Source organism: Macaca nemestrina, chromosome 14 (assembly GCF_043159975.1).
Source record: "Macaca nemestrina isolate mMacNem1 chromosome 14, mMacNem.hap1, whole genome shotgun sequence".
NCBI classification, from domain to species: Eukaryota; Metazoa; Chordata; class Mammalia; order Primates; family Cercopithecidae; genus Macaca; species Macaca nemestrina.
Window position 1 is genome coordinate 84,302,213 of NC_092138.1, and position 24,627 is coordinate 84,326,839.

Genomic DNA, 24,627 nt, shown 5'->3' on the forward strand with positions numbered 1-24,627 from the left:
GTTCACCGTGTTGTGGCGTGTATCAGTAGTTAGTTTCTTTTTATTGCCTAATAAAATTCCATTGTGTATACCACATTTTACATACCACAGAACAGACCGCATTTGATTTATCCATTCATTAGTTGATGGACATTTGGGTCGTTTCTACTTTTTGTCGATTATGAATAATGTTGCTATGAATGGGCATGTACAAAGTTCTCTAGGGGACTTACATTTCCACTTTTCTTGGGTATTTACCTAGATGTACAACTGCTGAGTCATAAACAAGCTCTGTGTGTAACCTTTTGAGGAAATGCCAAACTTTGCCATTTACATCTCTACCAGCAGTGTGTGAGGAGTCTAATTTCTACACATCTTCACCAACACTTGTTATTATTATTATTTTTTTTAAAGACAAGAGTTTTGCTCCTGTTGCCCTCGCCGGAGTGCAAATGGTATGATTTTGGCTCACTGCAGCCTCTGCCTCCCCAGCTCAACTGATTCTCTTGCCTCAGCCTCCTGAGTAACTGGGATTACAGGTGCCTGCCACTGTGCCCAGTTAATTTTTGTACTTTTTGTAGAGACAAGGTTTCATCATCTTGACCAGGCTGGCCTCGAACTCCTGAGATCAAGCAATCAGCCCACCTCAGCCTCCCAAAGTGCTGGGATTACAGGTGTGAGCCACCGCACCAGGACGTATGATGTCTTTTTTATTACAGCCATCCCAGTGGGTGTGAAATTTTGCACCTTTGTCAAAAATCAGTTGGTCACACCCTGTGGGTGTATGTCTAGGTTCTCTGTTCCAATGATCTGTGTTTCCATCTCTCTGCCAGTGCCACACAATCTTGGTTACTGTACTATATGATGTCTTAAAATCAGGTAGAGTGGGCCGGGCATGGTGGCTCACGCTTGTAATCCCTGCAGTTTGGGAGGCCAAGGTGGGTGGATCACTTGAGGTCAGGAGTTCGAGACCAGCCTGGCCAACATGGTGAGATCCCATCTCTACTAAAAAAAACCACAAAAATTAGCCAGCTAAGGTGGCGGGCACCTGTAATCCCAGCTACTCGGGAGGCTGAGGCAGGAGAATCATTCAAATCCGGGAGGCGGAGTTTGCAGTGAGCTGAGATCATGCCACTGTACTGCAGCCTGGGCAACAGAGTGAGACTGTGTCCCCTCCGCCAAAAAAAAATAAAAAAATAAAAAAATCGGCCGGGCGCGGTGGCTCACGCCTGTAATCCCAGCACTTTGGGAGGCCGAGGCTGGCGGATCACAAGGTCAGGAGATCAAGACCATGGTGAAACCCCGTCTCTACTAAAAATACAAAAAATGAGCCGGGCGCGTTGGCGGGCGCCTGTAGTCCCAGCTACTCGGGAGGCTGAGGCAGGAGAATGGCGTGAACCCAGGAGGCGGAGCTTTCAGTGAGCCAGGATCGTGCCACTGCACTCCAGCTTGGGCGACAGAGCGAGACTCCGTCTCAAAAAAAAAAAAAAAAAAAAAAAAAAATCAATCAATCAGGTAGAGTGAGTCTTCCCATTTTATTCTTTTTTTCTTTTTTCTTTTATTTTAAGTCTCGCCAGGCATTCGGAGCCCTTCTGGAACGAGCCTGGGCCTACCCTTGAAGATGCCCCTCCTGCTTTGCCGAATAGCCCTCCTGCAGCCTCTCACTGTCACACCGAGCCTCCTCCTTATCCCTTGCTTCTGCTGTCCCTGCCACCTGGGATGCCTTCCCTGTCTCTCTTTGCGTTGCCAATTCCAGCCTGTTCTTCCAGGCCCTTTCTCCCAGTCCTTGGCAGGCTGAGTCCCGCCCCACCTCTGAACTCTGAACTCCTCTGAAAGTCTGCACCAAGGCTCTGTCCCTTGGGGAATCATAGCAGCTCTTGAATTTTCCATTAAATATTTTGCGGGTGTGAGTCTGGGCTCTCCAGTCAGGGTGATCTGGCAGTCGGCCAAGCTGGCCTTCACCCAAAGCAGTGACCAGGAAGAGCGCGGGCACCTCTTGACCCCCGGACTGAGAGAAGCAGCTGGACCCAAACACCCTGTGGGGCTATTTTTAGTTGCTGGTTCCCGGCAGGCCTGGCCTGGTTTGGGCCTGGATGGAGAACAATGAGCCATTGAACCTTATCGAGTGCCTGGGCCCTGTAAGGCCAGGAGGAGGGTAAATGATAGAGCGAGTGGGGGCAGTGCTCAGAGGTGGACAGAGGTTGTGTGGCCACCTCCCCCATGTCGACTGGCAGGAAAAGCTTCTACCCAAGCTCTTTGTTAGACTTCCTGTGGGGCCAGGTGCGGAGTCGGCAAGTATTTTGGGAATGCTGTGTTTGTTAGCGGGGGCAGCAGCCTTTCCAACAATTCTTGAGCCCGTTCCGTGGGCCAGACACGGTGCTGAGCACTGCATGTCCTCTTATATTTATCAGCCTCATTGTTCACATGTGGAAACTGAGGCCCAGTTCAAAGAGGCCAGGAACCTGCTCACACACAGCAAATAAGAGGATGAGTCAGGATTCAAACCCAGGCCCTCTCTGTCTCCTTCCAGAGTGTGGACACTGCAGAGCCACTCAAACCAGCCTGCTACCTCTCAGGCCCCCCGCTCCGGGACCTGTGGGCTTCAGTCTCTCCTCTCTAACGACTCTGACTCCGTGAATGACCTCAGGCAAGTCACTTGTCTTCCCTGGCCTTGGTTTACTCATTGGTAAAATGTTGGGGAGCCTTTCATTCAGGGCGTATAGGATGGTGCTTCGCAGATGGGGAGGGAGCAACGTTGTCCGGCCGCCATCTTCCCGTGTCTGATGATTTAAAAAGCCGGTGAAGCCAGTTCTGTTCATCACAGAAGGTCTTCACCCAGGACACGCATTCTGGGCGTAGTGGTTTCTAGGCTCTGTGGGATGAATGGTCTGATCTGCCCAGGCTCATTAATAGGTGAGGACAGCACAATGAGCAAGATGCATGAGAAACATCTACATGAGTCTGCTAGGGCGGCCAGAATGCAGTCCCAAGCCTGGTGGTGCCTTAAGTAGCAGAAATCTATTTCCTCCCAGTTCTGGAGGCTGGAAATCCAGGATCCAGGTACAGCAGGGTTGGCTTCTTCTGAGGCTGCTCTCTTTGGCTTGTCGTTGGCCATCTTCTCCCTGTGTCTCCATGGGTCTTCCCTGTGCACCCTTCTGTGTCCTCATCTCCTCTTCTCATAAGGACATCTGTCACACTGGCTTAGGAAGACAGTCATTCCCACTCTAATGACCTCACTGTAACTTAATAACCTCCGTAAATACAGTGACATTCTCCAGAACTGGCAGTCAGGACTTCAACATTGGAAATGTGGGAGACACCTTTCATTCCATAGCAATGTCGATTTAAAATGACTGACAGTAGCCACTTTTGCATATTGGCAGAGAGTAAATCCTGTCAGGTGAGGCCCCTCCTGGGATCTCCAAGGAGCAGAAGTTCTGAAGCTTTGGCATTAGAAATGAGAAGGGTGAGGGGACCCGAGAAGGGAGAAGGAGTTTCCAGAACACTCTGAGAGGTTAGGTTTCCCGACTTCCAGCTTGTGAGAGATTCTCTGTGGGGAAAGATGGTTGACAAATTCCTAAGAAGCATCATGTCTAACCCTGAATGTCAAGTTGTTTGGTGGCCAGCATTGGGATTGCTGTTATCCAAGTTAACTCAGCATTGCAAGGCCCTTGGGATAAGATGAGGGTTGGGGTGTCTCCAGAATGGAGCCCAGCAGGCTGCTGGACAGAGGACAGCTGCAGATGCTGAGAGCAAGGAGGACTGGCAGGTGGACACCCACATTTATGGGGAGAGGACACACCAGGATGGTGGGTGGGGACTGGTGCTATTTCATCCTGATGGGACATCAGTGACAGGAGGATCTGGGGACACCAGGCAGCTCCCCCTGGGAATAAGGTACCTATACTGGCCTGGAGGGGTGGGCATCAAGGAAGGCTTCCTGGAGGAGGTGAAGACCAAGGTGGGTCTGGACGTGTGTCATAGATTGCTAGAGAAGGGTTGTGGCATTGCAAGCACGAGACCCTGTGAGGCTGAAGCCTGGAGGTTCTGCAGACTCCAGATCACATCTTCCTGTGGCCCAGACCGCAAACTAAGCTCTTTCCATGGTGACCAAAGCAGGCGGCCATGTAGGAGTGGGGAGTGGCTTGGGTGTGGGGTACAGGCCGAAGAGGTGCAGGAAAGACAACAGAGGAAGCTGGCCTGACCAAGAGGGGCCTGGAATGCCCAGCTGCAGACTAGGGACTTTGTGCTAAATGCAGCAGTACTCTGCAGGTGTGGTGTGGTGTGGTGTGGTGTGGCATGTGTATAAATGTATATGGATATCATCCATTTGTCTGATACATAGCCTGGCAGCTTTGAGCAGGGGAGAGCTGAGCGAGATGACTTTAGGGAGGCAGGGCCTGATGGTGTTTGATGAGTCCCCAGTGCCCAGCGCGGGGTAGACACGGAGTGGTGAGCAGGACTGTGGTGTTTGATTTGGTCAGCTGAGAGGTCAGGTGGGGGTACTCAGGGCCTGGCGGTTGGTGTGGATGCCAGGTGACATGTTGACCAGTGGCCCTCCAGTTTCTGGAAGGACTTGGTGATGACTTTCCAAGAATCACTGTTTCTCCCCTGCAGCTTCTGCTGGGGTCAGGAGGGGAACCTTTGGACCAGTCAAGTCCAATTCGTGGCTGGCCAGAGCAGCTGAAGACGGGAACAGGACATACGTGGATCGAACGCCTCCCTTGTGCCAGGCCTGTGCCAAGGACTTCATGCACCCGCACGTGTTCCTCCCAACCATCCCAGGAGGGAACAGGTGGCAGCCCCATTTTACAGAGGAGGAAACTGAGGCTCAGGGAGGGAGAAGGATTTGCCCAAGGCCAAAGGACTGGGGAAGCATTGAATCTGGGCTTTTTTTTTTAAAGCCCATCTTCCAAGAAACTCCCCTGGGCCCTACCTGGGCTGCCTCAGTTTCCAGGAAGTTGGAGGGTGAGCCTGTAGCAGCCCTTCCTGCCTGGGGACAGAAGGGGCTTTGTGGGGAAGAGGGTGCCTGGCCTGACCAAGCTGCCTGGGAAAGGTGGAGAGTTGGGCAGGGCAAAGGCCCATGACACTGGTGTGCCCGCCTGCCTCCTAGCTCTGACCCTGGGCAGGGCCTGTGTCTCTGCAGATAGGACAGAAAAGGCACTGCCCCTTGGCGGAGTAAACCCCTGGACCCTGGAAGCTGCCACCGACTTCCCTACCTGATCCCCAAAGCCAGGAAGTTACCCTCCTGGCTCAGGGGCCTGCCTTCACCTCTGTCTCCCTTCCGAGCCTGTTTCCTTTGATACAACGGTGCAATGATACTCCCTTGATGGGTGAGTGCAAGAGGGAAGTAAGGCTGCATTTGCAGAGAGCTCAGGCCCCTGAGAGCCAGCTCCAGGCGCAGTTGCTGGGCTGTAATGATGACTCTGGGTGTGCTGTGGTTTTCGTTGTCACAGCCTTACCTCTTCTCTGCAGGCTGTCTCATTGGTACTGAAGGGCCTTAAAGGCCAGGTTGACCATGAGGAGGAGGAAGGGTCTGGGCTCTGATCCCTGTCCTGTCGGTAATGCTGGGCCATGTGCTTCTCTGTGCTTTGGCTTTGTGGCCTGCAGCTGTTTGGGCTGGAGGATTTTAAAACTGGGTGCCACCAGAGGCAAAGACTGGTCTGACATCAGGGGCAGGGGCTGGTGGGGAGCAAGTTCAGAAAATTGGTAGTAGCCAAGCATGGTGGCGGGCGCCTGTAATCCCAGCTACTTGGGATGCTGAGGCAGGACACTCACCTGAACCTGGGAAGCAGAGGTTGCAGTGAACTGAGATCATGCTACTGCACTCCAGCCGGGGCAACAGAGCCCTGTCTCAAAAAAAGAAAAGAAAAGAAAAGAAAAGAAAAGGGCTCTTTCCCTCCAACTACCTTCTCTCCCCATGGTGCTTTGCTCAACAGATTGGCCTGGAGCATCTCTAAAAGGTGTCACTTTGGAGAGTGTGCTTGGGGGAAACAGGGACACTCTCCTCTGCACAGCCCCCTCCCTCAGTTCCAGATGTGCCTCTGGCTGGTACCAAGAATGGCCTCTGATTACAGCATCCACACATGCCCACATCAGACACGCAACACACATTAGACACACAGCCTGTGTCAGACACACAACACACATTAGAGACACACAGCCTGTGTCAGACACACAACACACATTAGAGACACACAGCCTGTGTCAGACACACAATACACACGGCACACATGCTACACGACACACATCAGACACAACACACACTTATACATACAACATACATCAAACACACAACACACATGACATACATTGACACACACAACACACATAGGCACAGCACACATCAAGCACACACACAGCATGCATCAAACACACAGCATGTATCATACAGACACAATACACACACAGCACATTTCAAACACATATGACACACATATACACCCCATCTCATATGAAACATGTCAAACACATGCACCACATGCACACCACACAAATTATACTACAAATACACACAATACACATAGAAAAACAACACACAACCACATAACACAACAAATACACCATACATGTTATACAAATAGAGGACATACGCATACATCACACACAGATTTACACACATGTCACACCACACACAACAAACACACACACACACATACCAGCAGAGCGCTAGTGCATTTAGTATTTTTTGATTGAGAAAATGCATTTCAACAAAAGCTCTAAGAGTTCAGAGTCTTAAAATAATTTGGTCTTTCATTCCTCCCAACAGAATCTTCAGACAATTGAAAACCAGCCATTCAAAGATGCATCAAACACGTTCTGTATTCCAGGCCCAGATGTGCCCAGGTCTTGGGGATCCAGGCACCTCAGTGGGAATGCGGCACATCCCCGGGCTCTGGAGTGCAAGTGCGGCAACCCCTGGTTCAGGCCACCATTCAGCTACCTGCTTCCAGTGGAAGATTGGGCTAGAGCCACTGGTGGCTCCAAGTCCCTCTTGCTCCTCCACTGTTCTTACTCAGGCATATGGCTCTCCTCTCCACATCACATGCCCGAGGTTGTGTGCATGTGCACATTTGTGTTTGTATGTGTGTCGGGGAGGGAGGCGGGCATCGTGCCGGCAGTCTCTCACTCTGCCCTAACTATGAGCTCACAAACCGCCGTCCTGAAGGATCCCCCTGCAGAGAAACTTCCCGGCCAGCTCCACCCAGAAGAGAGAGCAGATGGAAACTTGGAGCAAGCCCTCATCCTGGGTCAGGGAAGAAAAGATTCTTTCTTTCCCCTTCTCTCTAAAAATATGCTCAGGGCTTTTTTGAGCCTTGATGCAATAGAAACCAGCTGTGGCCCAGAACGCCCCCGCAGCCTCTGCCCAGGGAAAAGGAAAACAGAAACAGCCGTTGGAGGCGGGATCAGCGCCTGTGTTTGGGCGCCAGGCCCAGCCTCTAGCCACCTCTGACCTGGAATTGTGTCCCAAATGGGCACCAAACAGTCCCTGTTTATTTGTCCTGTTGTGGGTCCAGGAGTCACTTAGCCCTTCCTCTTTCAATTCTTGGCATAGAGGATGAGAAGAGGACAAGAAGTGGGCGTTTCTTAGACTCCGTGCCCAAGTACTTCCCCATCTCATGGAGACAGATGGGCACATGAGGTATCCAGATACAGCCTGAGCCTGCCTCCTCTGGGAGCCTGGGGGAGGGAGAGGCCGTGCCTAACCTGGGGAGCAGGAAGGCTTCCTGGAGGAGGTAACATTCAGATGGTCTTAAAGGAAGGAGAAGGGAAGTTCTAGGATGGGGAAACAGAATCAGAAAGACCAGGAGATGGGGATAGTCATTACTGTGTGGCGACCAGGATGGAAGGCAAAGGTGGGGGACCCCGGGGAGTCGCTGGAGAGGAAAGTTGGGACCCTGGATGCTGGGTGAGATGTTCACTGGGTGATGGAGAGCTGTGGAAGGTTCTTGAGCAAAGGAGTGACTTCTCTAGATCTTGGGGGATATTTGGAGGGGAGGCTGGTTACCTCATGGGAGCTGAGAGCTTTGTCGAGGAGTTCCTTAGAGAAGGAGCCACAGCTTCTAACTGAGTTTCCTGGTACTCTGACACAAGCCTGTGGAGAGGCGCTAGCGTGGACAGGTGCTATGGATTTGGAGTCAGGGGATCTGGCTTTCTACTTCTGACTCTGCTGTGTGAACTTGTGTGCCCTTGAATAGACTGTCCTTCTTAGGCCTCTGGTTTCCCACCTGCAAGAAGGGATCGTGAGGGCTTTCCGTTTTCCTGGAATGTCATTGCTGGAGGATTCGTTGGTGTCCAGCCTGAGCTCTGCTGGCCAGAGGAGGAAGGTGGACTCCAGACTGGGGAAGGAGTCCCCACACTCACCCAGCGCTATCAGCAGCCAGCAGTGTGGGGACCCGGGCACCCAGGCTCCAGGCTCTGGAGGAGGATTTCCTGCTGTGGGTTTGTGGTTCTTGGAGCCCCAGGTGCTGGCCTCTGGCTACAGCTCTGTCCACAGAGAGCTGCCTCTCTCATCTGCAGCTCAGGCCCCTGCAAGCGGCCTGTGCTGGAACCGGGTGGAGGCGCCTGCTCTTCGCTCCCCCTTCCTGGAAGGAACCCCAAGTGGTGCCAAACGGGACCCTCATGTCATCTTGTCTCATTCCCTCCAGCAGCAGCTCTGTGAGGCTGGGTTTGTCACCCTCTTTTGTAGAAGACAAAACTGAGGCTGGAGAGGTGAATCGACTTCTCCCAAATCCTGCAGCTGGTACTGAGCAGAGCTGGGATGTGAGCCCTGTCTGTCTGCCCCTGGCTGCTCTGCCACGGGGCCCTCTCCTTCCTGCCGCACTCCCGCTCCCTCCAGCCAGACCTGAGCTCTGCCAGGGCGTCTTGTTCACTATCAGATCTCAGGGCCCCAGGCCAGGCATGTAGTGGGAGCCTAGGAAATATTTTTTGGAGTGGATGCCTGGCCTACCATTGCGGGGCGGAAAATCCAGGCTGGGCCGGTGGCTCCACCTCCTTGACCAGAATCCTTTGCTGGCCGGAAGAGTTCACCATATTGGTGAACCTCAATACCATGGCCTTACACCATCTTCCAGCTCCCACGTGGCAACCAAGGGAGGTAATGTGGTCTCCCTCCCTGATGGCACGTCCCCTGTCCCCCAACCACGGCCAGCCCAGCAAGGTGAAGGGCCCCAGGGCAGACACTTGCAGGTAAACGGAGGTGGCAGTCCGTGGTTGCCTCAGACCAGGGGAGCCCAGAGGAGAGGCTGAGAGAGGGCCTGTCACAGCTGCCAAGGGTGGTTGGGGACCCTGAAAAATTAGAAGGAGCCCCGCAAGCACAGACAGCTAAAAGTCCTCAAGTGGTAAGCGCATGTACCTTGCAGACTGCTGCTTCCTGGATCAACTCTTCCATGGCCCTGAGTGTCACCCAGTGTTTTCTGAAGCCTCCGAGTGGTGCCCGCTGCCTGGCAGCAGCCCCTGGAGGCAGTTACTTCCTGGCATCATGGCAGATCTGCCATCCTCTTGCCCTGGGCTCCTCACAGTCTTGCAACTAGGTTCCCCAGCCAGCACGGAATTCCCCTCTTTCTCTGCCTCTGAGTGCACCCCTCCTTCCTGCCCTGCTTGCTTTCCTGTCGTACCTTGCCTTTAGTCCTGATACCCCCTCTACCTTCCTCTGTAGTATCTCTGAGACCCACAGCAACCTGGAGGCCCAGAGAAATAATACTAATAACAATAACAACACCACCAACGATGTTTTCACTATATTGTATAAGCGCTGTCAGTGCCAGCAGCTGTGCTAAATGCTTTGCACTCACCATCCCCTTTCATCCTCACAATAAGCTTAAGAAGTAGCTAATTACGCAGATTCCTGACAAAAAACACATGGCCCAGTTGAAGGATGCAATTCTGTAGGTGTCATTGTGTGTTGAAATTAGCTGGGGTGTATCAGATACGCCTTCTGCCTGTATCCTACTCCCAGGGGTTGTGGTTTAATGGCTCTGGGGAGTGGCCTGGGATTGGGAATTTTTAAAAGATCCCAGAACATTCTAACATGCACACAGGTTTGGGAACCACCAGTTTTCCTGAAGAGAGTTTAATGAAAGGACTTTTAAAAAGTTTTATTGCGGTATAATCAACACACAATCAACTGCATATTTTTAAAACATACAATTTGATAAGTTTTTAAAAACCATTTTAACCATTTTAAATGTATCATTCCATGGTATATTTTTAAGTATATTCATATATAAGTAGTTCATATTGTGCGAGGATCTCCAGACCTTTTTCATCCTGTAAAACCAAGACTGCACCCATTAAACAACTCCCCATTTCCCCCTGCCCCAGCCCCTGGCAACCTCCATTCTACTTTCTGTCTCTATGACTTTGATGACTCTAGGTACCTCGTAGAAGAGGAATCACACAGGCTGGGCACAGTGACCACACCTGTAATCCCAGCACTTCAGGAGGCTGAGGTAGGTGGATCACCTGAGGTCAGGAGTTCAAGACCAGCCTGGTCAACATGGCGAAACCCCATCTCTACTAAAAAGACAAAAAAAAAAAAAAAAAAAATTTAGCTGGGCATAGTGGCGCACGTCTATAATCCCTGCTACTCAGGTGGTTGAGGCATAGAATCGCTTGAACCTAGGAGATGGAGGTTGCAGTGAGCTGAGATCATGCCACTGCACTCCAGCCTGTGTGACAGAGCTAGACTCCATCTCAAAAAACAAACAAACGAAAAAGGAAGTGGAATTACATAGAACGTCTTTTTGTGACTGACTGATTTCACTAGCATAAGGTCCTCAAGGTTCATCCTTGTCACGTATGGCAGGATTTCCTCCCTTTTTAAGGCTCAACAATATTCCGTTGTATGTATGTACCACCTCTTCTTTATCCATTCATCTTTCCATGAGCATTGAGGTGACTTCCACCTCTTGCTATTGTGAATAATGCTGCTATGAACATGGGGTTCCAGGCATCTCTTTGAGACCTTGCTTTCAATTGTTTTGAATATGTATGCCCAGAATTGGGACTGCTGGATCATATGGTAATTCTAGTGTTAATTTTTTGAGGAACCACCCTACTGTTTTCCACATCAGCCACACCATTCTACAATCCCACCCACAATGCACAAGGGCTCCAATTTCCCCACATCCTCGCCAACACTTGTTATTTTGTTTCTTGGATAGTAGCCATCCTTATGGGTGTGAAGTACTAGCTCATTATGAATTTGATTTGCATTTCTCTAATGATGAATGGTGCTGAGCATCTTTTCATGTGCTTGTCGGCTGTTTATAAATCATCTTTGGAGAAATAATGAAAAGACCTGGTAGGGGACGACGATGCACCAGAGACTAGTGAAAGCAGCATGTTGTAACCACCTCTAGCCCTGTGGGCCAGAGGAGGGCATTGGGTACCGGAATGACAGAGCAGGAGCTGTGGAAGGGGCTGCCCGACAGGATGGGGGACCCTGGGACAGGGATGCAGCCACAGCCAAACTATGGCCCAGCAGAGGGAGTGGGAAAAGTCCTCGACCTCTCTCTCTTCCTGCTGCCTTCCAATATCCTACCTGGGTGAGGTCAGCCTCCTGGGGATCAGAGCAGGACAGGGAGGGGTGAGAATGAATCCGGTGGTGGTGGGGGCAGGGGGAACTAGAATCACCCAAAAAAGAGGGATATGTTGCTGACTCCATTTTACAGTTGAGGAAACTGAGAGTCATGTTTGGCACAGTTTAGAGGGAATTGGACCAAGATTTGGACTTTGGTCTAGGTGATGCCAGCCTGGTTATTCTAACCTGTAAGCTATACTGCCTCCTGGCAGTGGGCAGCGCCCAATGAGGGAGGGTGCGGGGGCAGTGACCTTCATGCCAGATGCCACCCCTCCCTTGAGCTTGATCGAGGCTGATCTGCCTTTTCTTTCCTCTTCCCTTTTTTTTTTTTTTTTTTTTTTTTTGAGACGGAGTTTCGCTCCTGTTGCCCAGGCTGGAGTGCAATGGTGTGATCTCGGCTCACCACAACCTCCACCTCCCAGGTTCAAGTGATTCTCCTGCCTCAGCCTCCCGAGTAGCTGAGACTACAGGTATGCGCCACCACACCAGACTAATTTTGCTTTTTTAGTAGAGACAGGGTTTCTCCATGTTGGTCAGGCTGGTCTCGAACTCCCGACTTCTGGTGATCCGCCCACCTCGGCCTCCCAAAGTGCTGGGATTACAGGTGTGAGCCACCGTGCTCGGCCTTCCTCTTCCGTTTAGAAAGCAACAGGTCTGAAAGGCAATTCTGGTCTTGATGAAGGTACAGGCAGGAGAGGGAATTGTCACCCTGCCGAAGACACACAGCTCTTCCATGCTCTGTCTTATGTGTAACTTGTTCTTATCTGCTCCTGGAGCCACCACCTGCTACAGTGTAGAGAGACCCCACAGATTCTCTGGATCAAACTACTCACTGTCCAGAAGGAGAAACTGAGGTCCTGTGTCTGTGGCTAGAACCCAGGCCTCTGGGGAGCAACCCAGGACTCCATCCAGTGTGACCTGAGCCTGCTCTGCTTATCAGAGCCGGTCTTTACCACCCTTCATATCCTGGGAGCCCACAGGTAGAAAGATGGGCATTGCAGGTCACTGTGGTTCCCCCACTGAAGCAAGTTCCCTGGCTCGCAATTAGCCAGTGCTCTGCTGGTTCACGATGTGCTCCAAATGCTAGACCAAGAAAGGAATTGGGTCGGTGGGCAGGACACAGGACCAGCGCTCCGGGAGGAGAGCTGCTCTCAAGCAGTTTGGCGGCATCAGCAGCCTCTGTGTGGTCAGTCAAGCAGGGCAGCCAATTTCCTCTCCTTTCAGTCCTAACTCTGGACTCCTGTACCCGGAGGGGCTCCCTTTGTGTTCCTGCAGCCCAGAAGCCCTCCGAGGCTTGACATGAAAGAGTTGCGGGATCTTGGACTGTTCCAGTGGAAGGGCTCCTGGCAAAACCCAGATGCATTCTCTTTTTGTATGGATGGAAGGACCGAAGTCCAGAGAAGTGGAGTAACTTGCCCAGGGTTGTGCTGAGATTTGTGAAGGTGCCGGATGCTGGTGCGCTGGTGGCTGGCATACTCTGAGACCTTCCTTCCCGCCGTTTCCCTGGAGCTCTGCTTGGCAACCACCCGCCTGCATTTTTGCAAAGTGATGTCATCTGCAGATAATAGTTTTTCCGTTCCTGGTGGAGCAGGAGTTCCAGATACAGCGCTTTGGGGGAGGGGTACTACAGAGCTGATTGTGCACCCCTCAGGCAAGTGGGGCTGCGTAGACCCTTCCCCTCTGACAGCCACATCTCAGTTGTAAGGCAAGGCACACTCCCAAGCCTGGAATGCCCAAAATGGCAGGGGTGCCAGAGACAAGCCTCCCCTGCCTCCTCCTTGTGCAGTTGGGAATCTGAGGCCCAGAGAGGGCAGAGCCTTGCCCAGGCTCACACAGCATTTACAGGCAAAACCTGGACTCACATCCCGACTCCAAACATCTGCGGCCACTTGCCCATGTTTGGGGGTTTTTCACCCTCAACACTGTTGACATTTTGGGCCAAGGAGTTTTGTTGTGGGGGCTGTCCTTTTCATGGCGGGATATTTGGCAGCATCCCTGGCCTCGACCTCCTAGAGGCCAGTAGCACCGCTCTCCAGTTCTCAGATCCAGACATTGCCAAATGTCTTTCACCTAAGTTGAGGTGGGAGAAAGTAACCCTCTAGCTCCTAAGACTTTTATCCACTGCCATAGATAGGCAGGAGAGGGTTCTTGAGTCCAAGCCCAAAGGGTGCTTTGTCCGAGGCTGGGACTTAATGTCAGGTACCTTCAAGATGGGAGGCAGGCCTGGAGGGGGCTGTGAGGGGCTGGAGATGGTCCAGGCCCTCCTTCTGGTTAGGAACACTGCTTCCTCTGATCACTTTTCTTGGAGCAAAACTGCCAATTTATTTTCCTGGGGAAATAAAAATAAATACTAGCTGTTGTAATCTCATCCCTGATCCCATCTGGAAAAAGCAGGCTCATGAATCTTGGCCGCCTGAGCTCTGAGGACTGTGTCTGGCGGAACCTGGAGTTACAATGGGCCTTCGAACATCGGAACAGTCACGGCTGACATTTCCTTTCCCGTTACATGGCTCCTTGGAATGTGAGCCCCAGGGGGCAGCCCATGGGCAGGCGGAATTTGGTGGAAAGAAGCCCCAGGCGCGGGCCAGAGGCCAGCTCAGCCTCTGACTTGCTGTGTGACTTTGAGCCACTTTTCTGTTCCTCCTTGGGCTTGATTTCTCCATCTGCAGAATGAGGGGAGCCACGTTCATCAACAAGGGGTCCATGGACCACCTCGTATCAGAATCATTTAGGGAATGTGTTTATGCCTATTCCTGATATTTCTGATTCCTCTTCCAGACCTCCTAAAGTTTTTAGGCACCTCTAAATGATTTTGATGTATGTAAGTTTTGGGACCCACGACACCAAGGACTTTGAATTTTCCACCCAGTCTCAAGTTTGAACACATCACAGTTCTTTAGCCTCCTTCCCCCTCATAACGAAGTGTAGAGTTATGAAGCTAGAGGGTAAAATTATGGGGTGGGCTGGAACTGGGCATTGCTCCTAACAATTATCTGCTTTCAAGCTCTTGGCAGGGTCTCTGGGGTCCTTGATCCAACTGAAATCACTGTTAAAGCACTTTATTCCTCTAGTAATGAAACTCGAGCTGCTAGTTACAGAGTTTGGTTTCAAAATTGTGCCATTTATTATTTTTGTTGGATTGGCTTATAAACCCTTGTATAGTCATACATCATTTATAGTGCATTATTCCACAAGAATGCATTTTCCAGATGAGATTTATTTTTTCTGTTAAAAACTTAAAACTGTTCTTTTTTTTTTTTAAAATGGAAGTCTTTCCCCATGTGTTACCTATTTATACCACCTTAAGTGAAGGTCGCGAAACGTAATTTTACTGATTCTCAATGCTCCAGGGTTGTCTTTGTGAGTTTTAACTACCGTATGCATTGATGTAAATTTTACGGACTCCTAAACTCACTGTGCCTGAACTGTGAATGTCCCCCAAGCTGCTTAACCCTTGTATCTGCTTTTAAAAGTTCTGCTTTGCTTCTATATTTTTAAAGATTTCTTCCTTATGAGATATCAGCAGTTACTTCTCACCGTGTTATCATGACTCCTTCGAATGAAAAACCAATAATCCATGTGTATCAGGATGGTATGTAGTGTAAGAGTTCATAATCGATGAATGAGAGGATTCTCTGATGGGTCAGGGACATGGATTTTTGACGTTTATTTTGGCAGCTGAGAATAAGGCGTAGTTTTTTTTCTTTCTAAGTTTCACCCCAATACCAGATGCTTTCTGAGAGCTTTCTAGATCAATGCGAAATGAGTGTAGATAGATTTTTCCACGTAACTAATTTACATTCCGGGTGAACTCATTTTGCTTCTGACTTAGAGGTGCCTTCATTTCCTTCTCATCTGCACCCTCTTCTTGGAGAAGCTGCTCCACCCCTGGCCCATGACACAGGACACATGACCCAGCCCACTGGGCCCCCTGATGCCACCTGGGCCAATCAGATTTTCCGGTCAGGAAATTCGCAATTGGGATTCAGAGCTGGAAAGAGTCGCCTGCTCTGATGGGAGCTGCACTTGCGGACTGTGACTCAGAGGCTGAGGACCCAGGGAGCCCCACCCCCACGTTCCCTGGGCAAGCCCAGAGTGAATGTGGAAGTTGAGCTGTGGCGGCTTCCTGAGCAGACAGTCTGTGTGTGTGTGTGTGTGTGTGTGTGTGTGTGCGCGCGCGCGTGTGCACACATGCTGGAAGATGGGGCAGGACACAGGGTCCCAAGCCCCTGAGGGAGGGGCTTGTCCTAATTGAGTCACAGAAATCAGGACAGGGAGAGCATGAGTCTTGTTTCCCTCTCTGCATTTGGGAGATTCAGGCCCCAGGGAGAGGAGAGACTGACCCATGGTCATCCAGAGGGCACGTGGTTAAGCTGGTCCTGAGCTCTGCCATGCATGTTCTGTTTTCCTACCCTGGCAGCTGGCTCAGAGCATGGACAGGCCTTGTCTCTCTTCCCTTTCTTTCTGCCAAATTCTTTTCTGTTGGGAATCTGAAGACTGGATAGAGGCAGTCATGGCATGATTTGCTCCAAATATCTCCCCAACAGGTGGTCACAGTGTCTACAATTCCATCGCCAGGTCTTCCATTTCCAGGAATAACCCTGGGAAGGTGTATGCCATGTGTCTTGTTCACAGTGGGGATTAATTAATAGTTCAAGGAGCCCAAAGTAAGGAGACCCATGTTTGATGAATCTCCAGGCAATTTATACCCACCACACAGCCTTATGAAGATAACCCAGTCACACCCATTTTACAGAGGGGAAAACTGAAGTTCCGAGAAGTGAGTTGACTTGCCCAAGGTCACATAACACATCAGGATCGGGGCTCATATCTGCATCCAGAGTCCAGGCTCTTTGCCCTAAAGCAAGCTTACCTGATCTGGGAGCTGGGGATAGGCTGAGGCGGCGAGCGGGTGACAAGATGAACTTGTCATGGAGTCATTCAGTGGGAAAAGTTGTGATTTGGGAATTAGGGCCAAATGGTTCCTTAACCTTGGACATCATGGTGGGCCTCAATTTCCTCACCTCTGCAGGAGGGAAGCACCGACTAAATACACTCTGCAATCCCAGAAAACTCAATGGGCTGAGGCAGGAGGACCTACTGGCCATTGAAGACTGTCCACTGCTGGTCCAGATTCCAAGTGACCAGGCAGAAAGAGCATGGACTTTGGAGTTTGATTCCCTGGCTTTAAATCGCCCTGCTCCACTTGCTACCGCAGTGTGGACTCAGGTAGGTTAATTAACTGCTCCAGCTTCAGTTTTCTCATCTATAAAATGGGGATAATAATAGTATCTACCTCGTAGTGATGATTAAATAAGTTAATGCCTGTAATGCCAGGACAGTGCTGGGTACCTAGGAAATGTTTAATGTATATTCATTATTATTGTCATTTCTGACACCCTGTGGTGTGCCCCTTGGGGATGAGAGGGTTTAACTGAACATCTGCCTCTTCCTGGATGCAGTGGCAGCCCTGGGATCTGGCAGCAGGCCCCTGTGGGCTTGTTTCCTGGGCAGAGTGAGTCCATCATCACTGAGACATGACACATGGCCTGGCCACCCCCTCTGGGGCCGCAGGCAGCTGATCCTGGGCTAAAAATACCAGTTTCATGAATGGAGCCAGGGAGTCCATTCTGGGATCCACAATTAGTGTTTGTGTTAAAACCCACTCTCTGACTCTTCACCCCTGGGCGAGCCTTAGCACCAACCCTTCTGTGCTGCTGGTTCCTGTGAGACTGACCTTTTCGGCTCCCAACACTCACTCAGGATTGGGGGTGGGGAGCGGAAAGGAAGGGGAGTATGTCTGATAGGTCCTTTAACAAGTAGGGAGGCAGCCGGTCACCCAATTCCCCTACTACTGAGTCAGGTAGGAATAATTAAAATCCCCCTTTATAGTGGAGGAAATGGATGTTTCCAGAGATTGCAACCTGGGGATATATAGTTAAGTCTGGGTTCTGGGCCAGTGCTCCCTCCAAAGTCTCTTCTCCCTCTACCTGGTGCCACCCAACATCCCTTTGGGGAGGGGTCCTGACTTGGAGGCTGGGAGCTGACCTCAGGCATCTTCCATCTCTCCTGAGACTTGAGGTACAGTCATCCCATGAAGGATCAGAGCTGGAAAGTGGGGGCCTGGCTCAGGGAGCAGCAGAACCAGAGCGGAAGCTGAGCTGGAGATGCCCTGATAGGGCTGAGGTGGAGGCTCAGGCCTGGGATGGGCAGTTGGACCAGCAGGTCCAAAACAGCAGAAGCCGAGGCCGGCAGCAGTCTCGGAGATGCCCTCTGACCTGCCATGGACTGGAGCCTCTAAGATGCTTTCTCCTGAGACTGGAGCTGATGAATGGCATCCTTGGGATGTAACCTGGGTGCGGCCAGCAGGTGGGGATGCCATGCAGGACAGGAGCTCAGGCCCCTCAGAGGGGGTCACACCTGGCCGGGCCACTGCCCTGTGAACATCCTTTCCAGGGACCCTTTCTCTTACTTGTTTGTGGCCCCCACTAGGCAGTAAGCTCTCGAGGACAGAGCCATTGGGAATGAATGACAAGGTGAATCTTGGGGCCCAGGACCCCAGACAGCAGCTGTTCTTACTGAGAGAAGGGTTAGGGCCCCTGGAGGCATAGAAAAGGATTAAGGCCCAACTTACTCCACGTGGGGACCACCCTGGTCACAGAAAACACTGCCCTCAGGGACAGCTGTGCCCAAAGGGAGGGCCTCAGCCTCTGGCTGGAGAAAAAGCAGGTGGTAAAGATGGTGGCCCTGTGCTTTCAAGCTTCTCAAGCCAGATCCCGACTAGGCTCACTGTGTGTATCTGGGACTTTTAGAATTTGGGAAGTTGAGACCTGTGAAAGTTTGAGAACCTGGGAAACTTCAGAGCTTTCAGCATCTTTCGAAATCTTGGACATTTTAGGATCTGGAGAATCTTTAAACCTGGGGAACTTTAGGAATCTTTTGATGTTGTGGAATTTGAGGGATTTCATTTTGGTGCCCTGTTGGTCTTAGAGTGGATGGTGTCCTCTTGGTGTAGAGGAGGACATTCGTCAGCAGACCTGACCCCTCTCCTCCCACCAGCCCTCAGAGCCCAATATTTCGAATATCTCAACTTGATGAAGTTTGAAACTTCAGATTTTAGAAATGAAATTGTATTGGTTATCTTAAATGTTTGATGTTGTGTTTCTCAAACATCTGTTGGCCTACTGGATTTCTAAGTTTCTGGCTCTTTCTTTTGTAAATGATTTTTCCTCTCATGTCACAGATTCAACAAATATTCATGCTGGGATGGGATGCAGAAGTCACCCTACTTTCAGAGATGGGGAAACTCAGACCCAGAGAGGGCGCAGCCTTTTCTCAGGGGCCTCCAGTGACTCAGAGTCTAATCTGTGCTTTTTGGCTCCTGGATCTCTGAGCTGCACCCACAGGACCCCTATGCCCACCCTAGCACCCCTGTTCTCCATGGCGGCCCCACCCTAAGGGTTTCCTATGCCATTCTTCAGAACTTTCTCCTTCTCCTAGATCCCTTTTCTGCAAAATGAGGCTGGGAAGTTCTGAGCCAAGCCCAGGCCCACGTGCCTGGAACCAGAGACAGCGTAAGGAGCAGACACTGCCAGGTCACTTGCAGCAGACTCCAGGAGGAAACGAGGAAAACAGAACCTCCGCCGTAGCCCAGCCAGGGCTCTCAGAGCCTGGGAAGCTCTTAGGAGAAGTGGAGAGTTGCTCAGAGCCAAGCTAATTTGTCATCTCCAGCCCTTCTCTGGTGATCAGCTTATCTCTTCCTCTACCTGCCCTGCTACCTCCTGTGTCTTCTCCTCCCCTCTGTGTCGCATGCCTTCTGCTTCCTGCGGCCTCTGCCTCCTTGTGATTTCTCTTGCTGTCCAGTTCCGGTGAGCTCATGGCTTCTGTAGCCCAGTTTCTCTTTCCTTCCCTCTGTGAATCTTTCCTGCTTCGACTCTCGCTCCCAACTTCTTAACTTATACTCAGTGCCCCAGAGGGAGGACTTGATTGGTTTGGAAGTCCCCCACCAGGACAGGCAGTGGATTAAGTGAGTTCTTATATGAGGTCTCTGATTCCCTAACTCCAGCTAGGTGTTCAATTATTCAGTTCAGTTCTGACACTAACTCCGGGAGTCAGTGCAGACCCCAAAGTTTAGGGCTGAGCCCCACATGGCTGTCACCCTTCAGCCACCAGTCACAATCCAGGGACCGTCTGTACATCTGACCATCTGGCTCTGAATTTCAGGGTTCCCATAACCTCCTCTTCTAGTTAGATAATTCACTAGAACGACTCACAAAACTCAGGAAAGTGCTTTACTTACTATTACCAGTGGATTATAAAGGATACTACTCAAGAACAGACTCATGGAAGAGATGCAGAGAACAAAACATGGGGTGGTTTGCACAAAGCTTCCACGCCCTCCCAGTGAGTCCCTGTGTTCACCAGCCCTGAAGCTCCCAAACCCTGTTGTTTAGGGGTTTTTCTTGCAGTTTCATTATGATTGATTAAATCATTGGCCATTGACGATTGAATTCAATCTCCAGCCCATCTTGCCCCCATGGAGGCTGGGGGTGTGGGGGTAACCAGCCCTCATGGTGAAGCTCTCTAGGGCTCCTCCATAAGTCATCTCATTAGCATATGAAAGGCAATATGTTCAAGGGTTTTAGGAGCTCTGTGCCAGGAATTAGAGACCAAGACCAAATATTCATATTTTATACCACACCAGGTTACTTCTCAGCCCACTGGCCAACTTCAAGATTGGCTGCTCTTAGGTCAAAATACCCACTTGGCCAGGGGTAAAGATCACTCAGTATCATGTGTGGTGTAAGCTGCTGAGATTGGGCATGGACGCTGGCAGGTGACTGACAGGCTGGACAACTGACAGATGCTCACCTTGGCCAGTGTAGGCACAGATAGGGCAGGACCCCATTCCTTTAAGTGTTCCGTCTTCGGAAATCCCCTCTCCCTGCCTTCTTCCTTCTCTTCATCCCTTCTTTGCTATTTTTAAAGGGCATATTGGAAATAAAACAATTGTCAACATATTCAGCCCTCCCGCAGCGGGCTGCCAATCAGCACAGTCCATCCTATGTCCACTTCCATCCCCTCCACCTTAGCCCTCACCTCCCTCTTTGCTCTTGTCCCCCTGGGCACTCAGGTCTCTGTTAGTTTCTCAATGGCTTTGCACATGCTGTTCCCTCTATTTGGAATGCTCTTCCCCATTTCCCACCCCTGGCTGGTTTCTCCTGGCCACCCACTCTGAATGATGCTCTCCTCTTACATATGTGTCCTGTGTGTTTCCTTACTGATACTCGTCAGCCTGCTGATAGACTTATTTGCACAACCATTTAATAAATCACTGGACCATCTGCTCTAGGTGGGCAGAGATCGGATCTGTTTTGTCTAGAACAGGCCTGGCTTGGTAGATAGCTATTGAATAAATGAGTGAATGGATGAATGTCATGGAATCAGAGATGACTATGATTCATAAAGGCTTACATGTATAAGTGAATTTGAAAAAATAGAAACAACTTGAATATTCAATAACAGCCAATTTAAAAATATATTATAGTAACCTACAATGGAATTTGCATGGCCATTAAAATCATAATTTAAAAGCATATCCATGACCAACAGCATTAGTCATTAGGGAAATGCAAATAAAAACCATGATGAATTGCCACTTTACACTCACTAGAATGGCTGTAACTTTTTAAAAAGGTAAAATAACTGTTGTTGGTGAGGATGTGGAGAAATTGGAAGTGGCTATGGAGTCTGGCAGTTCCTCAAAAAACTAAACATAGATTTACCATAGGGGCCAGGCACGGCAACTCATGCCTGTAATCCCAGCATTTTGGGAGATATGAGGCAGGTGGATCACCTGAGGTTAGGAATTTGAGACCAACCTGACCAAGATGGTGAAACCCTGTTTCTACTAAAAATACAAAAATTAGCCAGGTGTGGTGGCACGTGCCTGTAATCCCAGCTACTCAGGAGACTGAGGCAGGAGAATTACTTGAACCTGGGAGGCAGAGGTTGCAGTAAGCCAAGATCATGCCACTGCACTCCAGCCTGGGCAACAGAGCCAGACTCCGTCTCAAAAAAAGAAAAAAATAGCCAGGCGCGGTGGCTCACACCTGTAATCCCAGCACTTTGGGAGGCTGAGGCAGGTGGATCACCTGAGGTCGGGAGTTCAAGACCAGCCTGACCAACATGGAAAAACCCTGCCTCTGACAAGAATACAAAATTAGCCGAGTGTGGTGGTGCGCGCCTATAATCCCAGCTACTCGGGAGGCTGAGGCAGGGGAATCACTTGAACCTGAGAGGCAGAGGTTGCAGTGAGCCAAGATCATGCCATTGTACTCCAACCCGGGCAACAAGAATGAAACTCCGTCTCAAAAAAAAAAAAAAAAAAAAAAAAAAAAAAAAAAGAAGAAGAAGAAAAAAGAAAAAAATAGTTACCACAGGACTCAGAAATTTCACTCCGAGGTATAGATCCAAGAGAAGTGGAAATATATTCACACAAAAACCTGTAAACGAATGCTCATAGTACATGATTAATAATTTCCAAAGGGTAGAAAAAACTCAAACATTGATCAACTGCTAACAGGATACACAAAATGTGATCTATCTAAACAGTGGAGTATTATTTAGCCATAAAAAAGAATGAAGTACTGATTTATGCTACAACTTGAAATGTTTAACCTTGAAAATAAGCCAGTTACAAATAGTCAAATGTTGTAGAATTTCAAATATATAACCTATCCAGGTGCCAAATCCAGACAAATAGAAAGCAGATTCTTTGCCAGGAGATGAGGGGAAGGGAAGTGGAGATTGGCTAGTATTAGGTCAGTGCAGAAGTAATTGTGGTTTTTGCCACTTAAAATTAAAATGTCAAAAACTGCAATTACTTTTGCACCAACCTGTTAATAGGTATAAGATTTCTTTTGGGGATGATAGAAATGTTCTAGAATTAGGTAGTGAATATACTAAAAGCCCCTGAATTGCACTATTTATTTATTTATTTATTGAGACAGAATCTCACTCTGTTGCCCAAACTGGAGTGCAGTGGCACCATCTTCACTCACTGCAACCTCTGCCTCCCGGGTTCAAGCGATTCTCCTGCCTCAGTCTCCTGAGTAGCTGGGATTACAGGCACCCACCATCATGCCTGGCTAATGGCTAATTTTTGTATTTTTAGTACCGGTGGGGTTTGGCCATGTTGGCCAGGCTGGTCTCGAACTCCTGACCTCAGGTGATCCACCTGCTGCGGCTTCCCAAAGTGTTGGGGTTACAGGCGTGAGCCACCGTGCCAGGCCTGAATTGTACACTTTAAAGCAGTGAGTTTTACGTTATGTGAATTGTATCTCAAAAAATAAATTAAACCCTGTCTCTACTAAAAATACAAAAAATTAGCCGGGCGTGGTGGTGGGCGCCTGTAGTCCCATCTACTTGGGAGGCTGAGGCAGGAGAATGGCGTGAACCCGGGAGGCGGAGCTTGCAGTGAGCCGAGATGGTGCCACTGCACTTCAGCCTGGGCGACAGAGCGAGACTCCGTCTCAAAAAAAAAAAAAAAAAGTATGTGCAGTGAGAGAAGACAGTGTTCATTGTTTATTAAAGGGAAAGCACAAGGCACATAACTTGGCTGCAATATCTACCATACTCTATACATACAAGAATTCCTAAAAAGTAAAGTATTAGAATATGTGGGGTGTGGGGGGGGGGTGTGTGTGCGCGCACGTAGCAGATGCAGATGCAACCACACACTCAGACATCTAAGAAATGTCATGTGTGTCTCAATTTTAAAATGACCTGAGAAAGAACCCTTCTGTGCACTCGCTTTAATCCTCTTTTTTCCTGACTACTCAAACCTTGGCTGGGTTGAAACTGCAGCCTGGAGAATGGGCTTGGAGGTGAGAAGAAGCGACATTCTCTCTATTTCTGGACCAGAGAATTCTGCAGTGGTCTGGGCATTCTCATGATTGTCTTGGACTGTGTTTGCAATTTAAAGGAACGGCCATTACTAAGAGCAAAAAAGTCACCCCCACCCACCCTTCCTGGAGTTGTCCCACTCCTGGAGTTGTCTTTGAAGAGATAATGGGACACAAAAATAAGGTTGTGCTTTTGATTACATTACCAATCTGGCTTGCTCAACCTGCTGGTTCCAATAGCATTATTTCTGCACCTGTTGCTAGATAGGCATTGGGCTACTATAACAAAGGTTTGCCTCATTTAGCCTCAAAAACATCCTAAAGGCAGGCCATACCCTCCAGATGATCCAGAAGGAGAAGCTGAAGCCCAGGGTGGTTACATTGCATGTCCTTGGTCACACAGCTAGTAGGTGGCAGATTTGCCTTTCTGAGCCTCTATCTCCTCATCTGTGAAATGGGGATGCTATGGTTACCTTGCAGGGTCACTATAAGGATTCACAGAGGTGAATGGGGGTGCTCTGCACACTGTAAGGGATGCGTCAAGGATCACATCTTCCTCCTTAAGCCTGCCTCCCCGTCTCCTGGCACTGTGTCTCTGGATGAGACTGGAGCTGTGTTTGGCCTGGTAGGTCCTCACATCTGGAAGGCATAGGCTTGCTGGCACACTTGGCTTTTGGGTTCTGGAAATCCCCTCTCCTGTCCCCTGACCTCCATCTCTGGGCAGCTGAGAGCAGCTGACTTCCCACAGCCAGGCTGGAGGGGTCTCAGGCTCTGGGAAGGATTTCTGCCTCCCCAGAGAGGGCTGGCTGGCTCAGCCTCCTCGGGCAGCACTCCGTGTTAACCTCACCTCATGACCATGTTTCTGGTTTACCGGGAACCAGGCAGAATCTGCCGAGTCCTCAAAATATGAGAGGCTGAGGTTTTCTCTGCTGGTGTCTGTCTGGCATCCTGCTGGTCCTTACCAAGGGATCCAGGGAATTGGGTTTACAAAAATCTGGAGTGGGGTGCAAGATAGGGCCCTTGTCCCCTGGCTCCCAGCCTAGTGGCAGGGCAGCCTCAGCCTGCATATTGGGAGAGAGGCTCTCCCCCAGTCCGCCAGTCCTCTGTTCCAACCTCACTTGCTGTGTGATCTCAGGCAGAGACCTTTGCCTCTCTGGG

The 24,627-nt window shown here is 50.1% G+C and overlaps 1 long non-coding RNA gene across 1 annotated transcript; it reads left to right on the top strand.

The window, feature by feature from the left end:
- The first annotated feature begins 7,574 nt into the window (after positions 1–7,574).
- On the top strand, positions 7,575–19,614 carry LOC139358323 (uncharacterized). The gene is made up of 3 exons (XR_011613091.1): positions 7,575–7,835; positions 16,596–16,792; positions 19,064–19,614. It is a non-coding gene; the product is annotated as an uncharacterized lncRNA (long non-coding RNA).
- The last annotated feature ends 5,013 nt before the right edge of the window (positions 19,615–24,627 follow it).